Source organism: Gracilinanus agilis, chromosome 2, assembly GCF_016433145.1.
Source record: "Gracilinanus agilis isolate LMUSP501 chromosome 2, AgileGrace, whole genome shotgun sequence".
NCBI classification, from domain to species: domain Eukaryota; kingdom Metazoa; phylum Chordata; class Mammalia; order Didelphimorphia; family Didelphidae; genus Gracilinanus; species Gracilinanus agilis.
The window spans coordinates 140,145,113-140,159,125 of NC_058131.1; the positions used below are offsets into that span (position 1 = coordinate 140,145,113).

Consider the following 14,013-nt stretch of genomic DNA (forward strand, 5'->3'; position numbering starts at 1 on the left):
AGCAGGTAGGCAGGCTAAGGGAAAAATCTTGGCTGTCAGCCATGGACATTCTGAATGGAATGCAGGCGAGGAGAGAGTGAACTAACAGAGCTGGAGTACAGAGGGTTTAGAGCTGTAGTCCAGCCTTCTGTGCCTGAGCTGTGGATATTTGGGAGTTTAAAGAAGATTGGAGATAACATCTATCAAGGCAAATCTAGGTAGAGAGAAGTGTCTGTTCCTGGTGGACAGCTTGCAGACAGACTTCCCTCCCTAGTGTCCACTGGATTACTGGCTAAGCAAAGATTTGGTTCTTGTATCCTGAAGTCAGCAAAGGATCAGCCTGGACTAGTTGTGAGAATCCCAATATCCTAGCCCTCTCTAGCATTCAGCCAAGGTTGTCTGCCTGCCTGAAGCTAGTTTAGTAGAGAAGCTGATAGTCATCCCAATCATTAGGATTCTATTTGTCAGTTAGCCGAGTTTTAGATATACCTGACCCACTTCCCTCACCCAGAAACTATTGACCATTAAACTGTGTTTTAGATATTTCTTGTATTTTTCCTCTACCCCCAAGAAAAGAGCCCATTGTTAGTTAACTTCCTAAACCTGAGTTTCCCTACCAGTATGACTGTCAATTCTCATTTTAATAACTAGTGTCTTTCACCTAATCCTACATCCCTTGTGCAGGTCCCCAGTTAACCTGTGTCACTCCTGTCACTTGCGGGTGTGTGGGTGTGCCCTAGTTGTGAATATTACCCTGTGTTGGCAGTTTACATATTTCAATATATATATATAAAAGTATTGATAATTAAAATTTAGTAAAAAGGGAAAGTAAAAGGAAGGTAAATGATGAACAAAATATTCCCCAAAGCTAATAAGTTCTCTAAAAAATCCAACCCAACCAACTGTCCTGCAAAGGACATCTTTGTCAACAGGGTTGACACTACCCTTACTATACTTATTCTCTAAATTTGATAATCTAATTTACTAACCTATTTCCAAAAACAAAATTATAAACTAAAGTTATAGAGATCTGCCACTTTTCTTCTTTCAGCCAAAGATTTCACTGTGCCTGTTAGAGTAACAAGATGTTTTCTCAGTAGTTGCCCTCTGGTGCCACCAGATGGATTCTGCAGAACTGCTCAGTAACTCTCCTTTTTTGATCAGATTCCTTTCCAACTTCTTCAAGCAAGATGTTAAACTCTCACAAGTTTTCCAAGGCTGATCAGCAGCAAAGCCAAGAGCAACCAACCTCTGAGTCTCTCTCCCAGAAGTGGTTGTTGGTTTTTCAACTGACACTCCTAAGTCACCCTGAAAAAATTCTCTTCCTCTGACATTGTCAGGGTTCTATGAAAATTCTTCTTTTTAAAAAATATTTTATTTTTTTAGAAAAAATTTTCCATGGTTACATGATTTTTGTTTTTACTTTCCCCTTCACCCCACCCTTCACCCCTCCCACATCCAACATGCATTTCCACTGGTTTTAACATCTATGGAAATTCTTAAAGCAGCCTAGAAAGTTTCAGATCCCTTTGGTAAATCCTATATCTGACTATTGTAAGAGGGGATTGTAAGATGGTAATTGGACTTATAAATGAGGTTGAACCAAGTCATCCCAGACACAGAGAGCAAGATGTCAGTACAGTAACATGTTTATTTTAGATGATAATTTGGATTAGGTAAGGATTGAGGGCTAAGAAAACCCCCATCACTAATAATTATCTACCTTTCCCAGAACCCCACTGATCTTCACAGATCTCTTCAGTGCTCAACAGAGTTGGACCTACACTGACTGCCTCTTTGCCTAAATTCCCAGTCCTATCTAGCTACCTTAGGCTAAGCCCATGCAAATATAGTCTGGTGAAAGCCAGAGATAGCTGTTGAATCAGGAACTGGTGCCAGGTGTGACCTAGTCACCCAGGTGTTGGCCAAGCCCACCAAAGTAACTCAGAAGTGCAGGCCATTGCCAATGATGATTACTCTTGAGAGATTTCACTTCAATGTCTAGGACCAAAGAGGGGTAACTGGAAACAAAGTAGATGATTTAGTAGGTTTCCCACAGGATCAGGAGAGAGCTTAGTTCAGGAGCTGTTTACTTCTCCACAGTCCCCCACTTTCTCTCCAGTTGACCATTAACCCCCTTAGAATCCTTCCCCAGGATTCCGAGATCTCCTCCTATATTTCCTGGTTTCTTGCATTCTATCAAACTTCTGTCTCTCCACTCTGGTCCTTTATCTTTTTCCCAAATTCCTCCCTATCAGTCATCCCCTTTCACAAAAATGGGTTCATTTCTGTGAACGATAATACTTACCTTAAATTCTTATTTTTCCTTATTCTATTATCTAACTCCCAAAACAATAAACTACCCCTACACTTTCTTTGTTATATCCTATTTATACTACACCACTTCTCAGAATATTAACCAAGGAAAAATAGGTAAGGGTTAGGGTTTACAAAATAATTACAAAGTTTCAACACAACGCAACATTGACACATTCCAAACAATGTAGCAAACCTGAATATATCCTATCAATATTAAAAACTTCAACCTCATACAAACCCATAACACTATTTCTAAATCAATTTTTCTCTCATACTCTTATAATACTAAATGAATACAACAACCATTCTATCTATTAGCAATATAACAATAGAAAACATTAAAAAAATCCAATAAACACGATTTTAGCCTCAGCTTCTATAGCAAACCCAATTTAAAGAAAAAACGTATGCAACTGCAGTTTAAAACTTATCTGAACAATTCAACACCATTACCCTATTCTCTATGCTAATTCTTAAACCTATACTTAAACTGTTACATTAACCTTAGGACTAAGGTTATTCTTATTCTATCTTATTCTATACCTATTCTTTATACATGATACATAATTACAATAAATATGTACATAATTACGATTCTGTGTTACAAGTATGTACAAACATGTAGAGATATATATACATATATCTGCAAAGTATATACTACTTTCATTATTTTTAATCCTATCTTTGCCCCAATATTAACCAAATAGAAAATATACCAATCCTTCTATTCAATTAATACCTTATGGATCTATTACTAACTATTTATTCAGCAATTACTTTTCCACCATAAAGACTCCCATTTATCTACATGGGGTCTGCAAAATGTATACATTTTGTGAAATATGTATCCTATTCATATGTAGGGTTGAATGCATATACTTACTGTATCTTCTTACATTCCACTTCTCAAGTTGCCTGAAGTGTTTCTCTTCTATCTTCTATTTATGTGTGTGTTGCATGCACTAAAATATAAATATGTGTTTGTGTTTTTCGGTGCACTTTTATCTTACATAATCTTCTGCATAGTCCCCTCCTCTTCTTATATACAAATTTCACAGTCTTAACTGTCTTTGCTGTCCTTTCAGCTACAAAGTCACTGTTCTCCTTCTGCTCTTAAATCTTCTAGCTTTCCCCCTGGGCTGTTTTATCTTCCAACCCATAGTCCTCTCCTTATGGGGTTTCTGACTGTTGTCTAGACTTGTCAGATAAATTCTCAGCCTTTATCCTTTTCTAAATCAATTTCATGTCTTTCTGTCTCCCTATCTCCTAATTCTATTTCTGCTTGAGTTATATCTTCATTTCCATCATTCTGATCACTATTTTCACTCAGATTTTGTCTATTTCTGTGAGCTTTATCAATTTTCACATTGGAACAGTGGCACCATGCATCTTTCCCCAAATCTTTATAGCTGATGGGCTAGTGAGCAAAACTTTAAAAAAGGACCCCACCACTTCTCCTCTGTAGCTGATTTACTATTAAAGTTCTTAAGAAAACTGAATGATCCCCCTGGCCCCTAACATAGAAATACAACTGGGCTGTGTTATATTGAATCTCTGGGAGCTTGAAGATCACTTTTGATTGACAAATAAGTCAGTTGGATGGAATGTTCCCAGGGAGTCATGCGAGAGGCAGGAGGAGGGGCAGTTGAGAATCCTGAAAGGGTTCTGGGTCTTGGACCTGTGCTGAGGCTGGAGATCGGTGGATCCTGGTCTTGGAGTGAGAGGTGCAAACATCTCTCTCTGCAAACTCTTCCTGTACTTGAGATACCGTGCCAACCTGTACCTGACCACCACCTTGGTGTCTACTGCCCCTAGATATTAGGAGTTACATCATCTAGATATCCAGGTTTCCCAGGGCCCGGGAGGGATCCGGGAAGTGGGCAGGAGACGAAGAAGAGGGTGGAAAAGGGTGGAAATAACTCAACTGTAAGGCTGAAGATCTATTGAAGAAGAAGTCAAAATATCCCAGCAGTTTACCTACTCTGGTTTAGTCCTGGCCAGGCTGAACCAGAGGGAAGCTACATTGATTCTTCATCTGCCAGCAGTTGAGATTTCATTAGCAACCAGTAGAATAGGGTCTCCTATACCACATTCCTTTACCCTTATCCTTCTTATTAATATAAAGTTTAAAGTACTTTCCTAAAGCAGTGTCAAAACTTGTTTTGGGAAGGGAGAAATCGCAGTCAGAATACAAGACGTTATCCTAGCTAAAGAGCCCAAATCAATATATCAATTAACCCCAAGGTGGATCCTGAAGGGATATACCTCTAGACCTGAAGGATCCTGCCTGGGCAACTGTTATAAGGGAAAAGGGTCATCTTATTCTCTCTGTACATCAATTTACAATCTCAAACATATCAAGAGACTCCCAATAATTATAACAGTTGACACATCTTAGCTTTTAACGGGGCATGGCCATACAACATTTCAAATGGAGAGATGTGCAAATCTCCACTCGGTATTATATGGATATAGAAAAGTACTAAAGGAAGAATTTCAGTCCATTTCAAATGAGTCTCTGCACAGATCTTGTCAATCATGGCTTTAATTTCTCTGTTCATCCTTTCAACCTGTCCAGAGCTCTGAGGATGATATGGAGTATTAAAACTGGTGTTGATTCCCAAACTTTCATAAATCCTTCTCAAAATGGACCATGAAAAATGCATTCCATTGTCTGAGTCCCAAAATTTTGGTACCCCAAACCTAGGTATTATTTCTTTTTGTAATACTTTTACTACAACTGCTGCGTTGTTCTTATTTGCAGGAAATGCTTCCGACCATCATGTCAACCTGTCTACTATTACCAGACAATATTTAAACCTCCCAGCTTTAGACATGTAAATAAAATCAATTTACATGCTCTCAAATGAAGTATAAGCTAATGATCCCTAAACCTGTCTTCTTAAATATTCCTTGATTAAGTCTCATACAAATATCACATTTTCCAATATCACATTTTCCACAGACTCTACTCACAACTGTTGTAATTCCAGGAGCTAGCCAAAATCTCTGAACCATATCGATTATAGCTTATGTCCTTTACCATGAATAGAGTTATACACATGATAAAAACACTTCTTTGGCAAGATGGACTTCCCTGTGTCTGTGAACCATATTTCTCTAATCTCCTTAGCACCAAATTTCTTTATCCATGTCTGAACTTCCGAGTTATTGTAAGCTTTGTTTAGATTGCTTCTTCAGTGACCGAGAGACTCATGACATGAATAGGAGCTTTTTGGGCAGCATATTTGACTGTCACATCTGTCCTATGATTTTCCCTAGACACAGAGTCTTTCCCATAGCTATGTGCTCAGCAGTGTATTACAGCAACTTCTTTAGGCAGTTGGATTGCCACTAACAGTTCTGCAATGACTTATGCATAGGCTGTTTCTCTGCAGATGTTAAAAAACCCCTAGTTTTCCAGATCTCTCCTGTTGCATGAATCACTGAAAATGCATATTTCGCGTCTGTGAAAATATTTTGTCTTATGCCTTTTCCAATCACACAGGCTTGCTTAAGAGCCACAAGCTCAGCTCCTTGAACATTGACATTGCTGGGCAATGATCCATACCACAGCGTCTCTGTCTCTGTCACTATAGCTGCACCTGTGTATCTCCTCTCATTATTCATATAACTGGATCCATCAGTAAAAAGCACTAAGTCAGGATTCATAATTGGAATATCTTTTAAATCTGACCTAGTCTTCTTAACCAATGTCACCACATCAACACAGTCATGAATTGACTCCCTATCCATTGGTAAATCTGGAAACAACATTGCATGATTCAAAACACTACACCATTTCAAACTGATGTTCTCATTGCTCAGCAGTACTATCTCATTCTGAGATAATCTCTGCTTTGTAAAGGCTTGTGAATTACATCTGTGAAGTATAGCTTCCAGTTAGTGATCACAATATACACTAAGTTTTCATCCTAAAACTAAATCTGTTGACTTTTGGATCAATAAAGCAGCAGCTGTAACTCCTTGAGACAGGCCATCATCCCTCTAGCCACAGAATCTAATTGTGCATTGTAGTATGCTACAGGTATAAAATTTGATCCTAAAGTTTGTGCTAAGACCCCTGAAGCTACAGCCCTTTTATTTCATGCACAGAAAGATGAAATTCCTTGTCATAGTCAGGTATACCCAAGGCTGGGGCTGTTAAAATTTTTTACAAAGCCTGCACATGGTCTGCATTTAATCTCAATGGTTCTGTTACATCATTCCTTGTGAGGTCTGTCAAACACTTGTGTTATTTTACTATAGCCTGGAATCCACTGTTTACAGAACCCTGCCATTCCATGAATTGCTCTCAGCTCCTTTTTGGTCTTTGGCACCCTGAGGTTTTGTATGTCACTTATTATTTTTTTTTTTGGATCTATTTGTCCCATTTGCTAGTACGGAACCTAAGTATTCATCTCTAGGCAAACACCACTGCAATTTGGATTTTGAAACTTAATGTCCTCTCTTATGTAATTCACAAAGCAGTTTTGTACTGTCCCAAAGACAAATCTTTATATTTGGGGCTGCTAACAAAATATCATCCACAAAATGAACTACTGTACTGTCTTTAAATACTATTGTCTTTAGATCTTGCTTTAAAATTTGGCAAAAGAGAGAAGGAGACTCAGACCACCCTTAAGGCAGTTGGGACTAGCAGAACTGGTTTCTTTCCCAAGTGAATACAAAAATTTTTCTATTGTCTACATGAATTGGGATGGAAAAATAAGCAGAGCACAAATCCTCCACGCTATAATATCTGGCATTGCTAGGTATAGATGAGAGAATACTAGCTGGGCTTGGGACAACAGGATGTGACTTTATTATAAAATCATTGACCACTCTTAAATCCTGAATAAATCTCCATATTGGTTTGCCTTCACTATCTAGTTTTGCTTTTTTAATAGGCATTATGGGTGTATTATATTCAGAAACTGTTGATACAATTATTTTCTGCTCCAATAGACTCTTGATAATTGGCCTTATGCCCTCAACAGCTTCTTTGCTAAGTTTATACTGGGATATTCTTGGTGGAGTTCTCTCTTTAGTTCTCACTTTCACTGGGGTTGCTGATTTTAACAATCCTATATCTGTTGAATGTTTAGCCCAAACCCTGTTTGGTATTTCTTTATGGATTTCATAGATTGAATTTACTTTCTCCTCACCTACCATTGCATCTAAAAATAATAATGGATAGGCTTGCAATGCATCCCTTGGAAGATGTAACATAATTTTTCCAGAAGGATTACACTGAATCACCTAGTTTGCAAAGTAAATCCCTACCCATAAGATTTTCTGGGCTGTCTGGGATAAGCAAAACAAAACAAAACAAAACATAACATGGTCTACAGACAGAGGACCTAAGGAAACCATTTTAGACTGTAATTTTGGAACCCTTTGTGTTCTTTCTGTAGCTCTCACAACGTCCATAGAACCAACTACTCTGCTATTTCCAGGAGGTGTTTTTAGCACAGACTTACTAGCCCCTATATTAACTAAGACAGAGTAAATTTCCTTCCCAATTTTAATCATTACATGAGTTTCACTTGTGTTTGGAGGTACAAATGTTTCAACCATTGGTGCTACTAACTCAATCTTGATTAGATCCCACTCATTTTCTGTATTTGCAATGATATTATCTTCTTCATTTTCTCCTAGAGACTCAGTATTCAGTCTACATTGTTCTTCAGCTGTTTCTCTACATTTGCTCACAGATAGATTCTCATTATGCTCACTATTCTTTGTTTCTGTATCCTTACATTCTTTTTCTGGTACAATATTACCCACTATTAAACATTTCTTGCTCACTATTTTCTGCAACTTTATCTTTTTGCACTGATCTACTATCACTATTTCCCTTTTCATTATTATTTAGCACTGCTCCTTTCAGCTCATAGGTTTTTGCACTAATACTTTCTTGCACTGTTAACTCATTCTCACTTTGCTGTTTTCCTATATTACTGTTCCAATTTCCTTTTTCCCTCTCGGCAAGGCTTTTTACTCCTGTATCCTCCACAATATGGCTTCATAATTGGTTGCCTTGCTTTATTCCTCTTGCAGATATTGTAGAATACGTAGATCTTTTGCCTTCTTTTATAAACTGCTGCATTGTACTAAGATTTGGGGCTTGCATTCCTGAGTTTGCACATAAATGTGAACAACACTGGCCATGATCTTGTCTGTTGCTATTATACATTGTTCTATTGTCTTTCCAACCTCCTTTTCAATTATTTGAATAAGAATTTCCCCTGTTATTTATTTGGGCTTTTAATCTGCAGTCTCTGACAAAATGTTCCTGCTTTCCACAGAGAAAACACCTTAATTGACTAGTTCTTTGTTGTCGTTGAACATCGTCTTGCCTCGGTTTATATATTGTAATGGGGCCATTGTTTTCACATCTTCTATGTCTCTCTCTCTTAGCTTCTTTTAATTGTGATCTTAATTCTTGTACTAGTTCATCTCTTTCCTCACTTTTACATTCCTTCTCCCCTGAAAAAAAACCATACACTGCACTCTTCCTTAATTCCTCCAAACCCAGAGAATCCCAATTTGGACACTAATCTAAAATAATTCTTAATCGGCAGACAGCTCTCTTTTACAAACTGTCTTCTGATATGCTGTAAGTTGTGTTCAGACAGATCTGTAAATCACTATAAAATTTCTCCCATCTCAATTATTCTATCTAGGAATGTGGAAGGATTTCCCCCCTGGCTCTTGTTTCAGTCTTTCAAATCTCCCCCATGTGTCTAGTCTTTTTGAGTGTCTATGCATTACCTCCAAAATAGAATTTCTAGCTTGTCCCCAAAACCTCAAGTTCTCTATATTCTCTGTATATTCACTATACTCTATTCTTTAACTATGCTAATTACACTTTTGTTATAATTATCATTATAATCCCCCCCTGGGCAAAATAAATTTATGCAATTATCTTATACCTATTCTATGACTTAACTCTAAACTAATTTAACACCTTACCTATACCACCCTATGCTAGTGACAGAAAAGAGACAGAAGAAAGAATAAGAGAAAGCATGGAAAATCCTGTAAAATGCAAATTATAGTACAACTACAAAATCAAAATGCAAACAATTTGCAATAACAAAACAACTATCAAAATTTTTTCTTAACAGAAAGCAAAACTCTTTATCTAAAGATGAAACTTCAACATTTAGAAATTAAAACAGGCCAACTTTCCTTTTTCTTATATAAAACTATTTCTACCTTAGGATAACAAAATTCTGAACCATCTTGCCATCTATAGAAACTGCTAACTTTTTTCTATTCTATTTACAGAAAAGAAAACCTATTCTGACACGAATGGAAACTAAATTCAGAACACGACAGCATGCAAACAAAACTATGCACAACCTATTTATACAAATATACAAAATTCCATGTATACATATTTATATATTGTAAGAAAGGGGGGTGATTAGGAGGTTTGGGTTATAGTTGGTAACCTAGAAAATGTATAAGGGCCATACCTCCCTCTCAGCCACCCCTCCTTACTGTGAGAGAAAATGGGGTTTCCAGAGGAAAATGGGGGACCCCTACTACTCATGTCAGGGTGTGGATGTTGAAGGGATGTTATCCCTACAAGGGGAAATGGATGTAACCCTGATAAGATGTTGATGCCAGCCAGGGCAAACAGAAGCCTCCCGCTACTTCCCAGCTGGAGGTCAGGCTTAAAATGGTGGTCAGCCTACCTTCCTTCCTTCAACTCCCTTCACACTGCCTCCCACCAATGAAATACATGCTGATCTGACAAAAGAAACTAAAGGGTTTATTTTAGGGAACTGGTAACAAAGGAATTGAAAATGGGGTTCGCTGGGAAGAGGGTGCAAAGGTGATTCCCTAAGTCCCCTCAGTCTGTGCCTGTGTAAGGTACTCATGGAAATACTCTGTGTTCCTCTATCACAACTTTTCTGACCCAATCCCCAGATAGTTTTCCTATATCTAAGACTTGTTATTAAAACTCAGAGGGAATATTGAGGGGCAAAGCCCAAGGCAAAATGGGGTCTAGGGGTCGGCTCCCCAACACTGATGAATCTGTTGTTGAATATTCAAGAGTGTTTCAGGAACTAGTATGAATCAAGGTGAAATTGTAAATCTTTTTAAGTTTGAGGACAACCTTCCAAGCTCACTTTTAGGGTCAAACAGCCAAAACAACCTCCTCCCCACTAGGCTAAAAACCCCCAAAGCTGTTTCAGTTGGCTCTTCAATGCCTGAAGTCCTTGCTCCTGCCAACTGTCACTGGATCCTCCTCTTCTGTGTTCTAATTCTACCGGTTCCAAAATGGCTTTGCATTGCATTCTTACAACACACACACACATATTTAAAGAAAAGAAGTCACTCTTTTTGAAGAATTTAAAATTTCCCCCCTGATGTAAGTCGTGCAATGCAAAGTCAATTGGTCCAGTCTGGACTAAGATTCCCAGCTCTTGCAATTTCCTAATTCTGTTCTGAAGTTGTGAGATATATTCTGACATATGTAAATTTCCACCCAATAAGGAGGTATAAACAGGGCTAAAATCCTTTGCTTGTATTGATGGATGTCCAAAAAGCATTTCATAGGGGGAAACATGTATATCACCCCTTGGTCTGGTTCTAATATAAAACAGAGCTAATGATAAAATTTCTGGCCATTTAAAATGAGTCTCTGCATAGTTTCCCAACCATAGTTTTAACTTCTTGGTTCATGTGTTCTACCTGACCAGAACTTTGAGGATGGTATGGGACATGGGATTTTGATGTTATTTCTAAGTTTGCATAGATCTATTGTAAGACTGAATCTGTAAAGTGTGAACCACAGTCTGTATCACTCTTAAATGGAATTCCAAACCTTGGTATGATCTCTTTCAATAATACCTTTGCAACAAAATTAGCTGTGTTATTACTGCTAGGAAATGCTTCAGGTCATCTCATTAATTGGTCCACAATTACCTGACAGTACCTAAAGCTGCCTGCCAAAAAAGGGAGTTCCAGCCTTCGAGTAGCTTACATTCTAATAGGGAGAAACAATAATATAGTGAAGGGATGGCCAAGAAAGGGATTTTTAGTCTGGGAAGTCACAGAGATGGAGAATATAGAAATATATAAAATATACTCTTTTCTGAAATAATGGCACTATTTATTTGATTAGAATAATGTTCCAAGAGCAAGATGTAAAAATTGGGAGGAGGGAAGAGAATATGCTATAGTCACAGGCAGATGATTTTGATAGGCAACTGGATGCATTTTGAAGATGAAACATTGGTTTCCAGGGCCAGTTAGTAGATAGAGTAAGGTAAGTGAAACTCTTCTAGGAACAATGAAAGCTTTCAAGCGTGAAATTCTGAAGACAAAGAGAAGTTATTCTGATTAGGTGGTTACAGGAATATTGTATTGAGAACATTCAGGGTATGGAAACTCAATAACCAATTTAAATTTTTAAAAAGCATGAAAATATGATACATATATTATACACACACATATACCTATATATGGTATACATGATAGAAAGAAGGGATGGACAGAACAAATATTAAAGCCCAACAGAGTCTGAAAAAAGTGTCATAAATGTTAATGCTCAGAATCAGCTGAGGCTGGCAAAAATGCTAATGAGTAAGTTGAGCATGATCTCTAAGGTCCCTTTCAGCTCTAAATCACAGGATAGTAGCCCATTGCAACTTTTACTGTGATATCCTTGAAACCTCTTTTACAGAGCAAGTTAAGGGATTAACAAAGGCAGCACTATTATTTGTAGTTGGTTAATTTGGTGATTCTTCTGAGAAACAAGGCTTTATAGATTAAAAAAATTACTTTCTGTATTATAATTTATACTAAGAATCAGTTTCAAAGCAGAAGAGCAGCAGGGGGATAGGCAGTTGGGATTAATTGCCCAGGGTCATACAGCTAGGAAGTGATATAGATCAGACTTGCACCTAGGACCTCTTGTCTCTAGCCACCTGGCTGCCACCAAGGCTTTGTAGGGTTTGACCTGAATTATTGAGCAAATCATGACCAGTCTTTGTCTTCTTCACAGTATAGTGAAGTCAGTGGCATCCTAAAGGAGTAGAGGAAGGAATAAATACTCAGGGTAGAGGTAGAAGAATGTGCTTAGGGCACAGTTATAGAGGATAGCATGAAAAGATGAGGCAAAGACCAAGGTAGTAGAAATATTTCTGTTCACTCTCTTTCTTTCCCTCAACTTCTGACCTTTCAGACTTTTATGTCACTTAGTCCAAAATTTGAGAGTATGTTCAAGGTAATAGAATGCATACATATCATGGTGCTATTCTTTTATCTTCAATGAATACTTTTCCATTAATTATAAGATGAGATCTTTTCAACATCTAATAGTCAATGTTGAATGTCCTAATATTCTTTCTAGTTCTACAATTCTGTTATTTTCTGGTATGAGTGCAAAAACTTAATAATTCTTTATTTATGTGTACCTTGAAAACCCAATAAACCCTGGCTCTGTATTTACCCTTTTTGTGGGCTCTTCTGTTTGTTTGCCCTGGCCACATGTTCTCTACATGCATACCTCTCTATACATACCCTCTATGTCCACTCTTCTCACAGATGGTGTTTTTGTGGAAAAGTACACCACAGGTTTAGAGGAGAACATTTTGTTATTACTTTTCATTCTGTTCTTTGCTTTGAACCGTGTCCTTTGACTCACTATTAAAAGCAAACACATTGGTGAGGGCTCATGAGCTACAATTTTGTGAGTTCACAGAACACCTTGAACCCAGGGTAGTTTCACCTGGGGGATTCACATGATTCACATGACAATCCTTTATTTTGATAGACACCTTTGGGGGAAATAATGCCAGTTTGTTGCCATTGTCAGAGTACCTGGGTTGAGGTCCTCCCTCTGGTTACTTATTGGATATCTTGGGAAAAATGAATATTATCTAACCTTAAGTTTCAGTTTGTTCATCTTTCAGATTAAGGTAGTTGATTTGATGACCCCAAAATTCCCTACCAGTTTTCAATCTGGGCTCTTTTGATACCTAATTCCAAGTAATACATTGAATATTGGAAGTTTCTAAAACTGTTTAGTTGGGGGACCAGGAAGAAAGGAAAGATAGGGACTTTAATGATCCTTAAATCTTTACCATAGATATAGCTACTTATTCTTTCCTTGCACAGGACTAGCTCCTGGGGACAAACATATTGGTTTCACTCGGCAGAAGGACAGACGGGCTAATTACCTGCAGATGTGCTGTACTGAAAAGAGCATTGGATTGGAAATCAGCAAACCTGAGTTTGAATCCCAGAGCCACCATTTATGAGGGAATAGGAGCAAAACAGGACTTCAAATCTTCAGAGGTGAGATAGAAATGCCAATTGGCTAAATGGCAACTGAAAATGGGAGCATACTAAAAAAAGGAAAGGGAAAGAGGAAGACCTCTATATACAAAAATGGAGGCAGAAAAGCTAGCAGTTTTCTTACTGTGAAAAAAAGGCCTAGAACATAATTATGACAATTCAGGCTCCTGTAACTATTTGTTTCTAAATACAGTATAGATGGAGCCATGTTTCCCTAACAAGGGATTTCCATTCCCTCTTCCAAAAAATACCATAAGAATCTCACTAACTGGTCACTTTGAAATGTAATCTGTAAAATCATGGTCCTAATAAGAATCCCTTCCTTCCTCCCTCCTTCCCTTCCTTCCTTCCTTCCTTCCTTCCTTCCTTCCTTCCTTCCTTCCTTCCTTCCTT

At 37.8% G+C, this 14,013-nt stretch overlaps 1 protein-coding gene across 1 annotated transcript in view; it reads left to right on the top strand.

Moving 5' to 3' along the window:
- Positions 1-13,752, top strand: part of DTD1 (D-aminoacyl-tRNA deacylase 1) — a 239,203-nt gene extending 225,451 nt beyond the window's left edge. The window contains exon 7 of the transcript XR_006505441.1: positions 13,441-13,752. The gene's annotated coding sequence lies outside the window, so the exon portion shown is untranslated. The remainder of the gene's footprint in view (positions 1-13,440) is intronic.
- Positions 13,753-14,013: the final 261 nt, after the last annotated feature.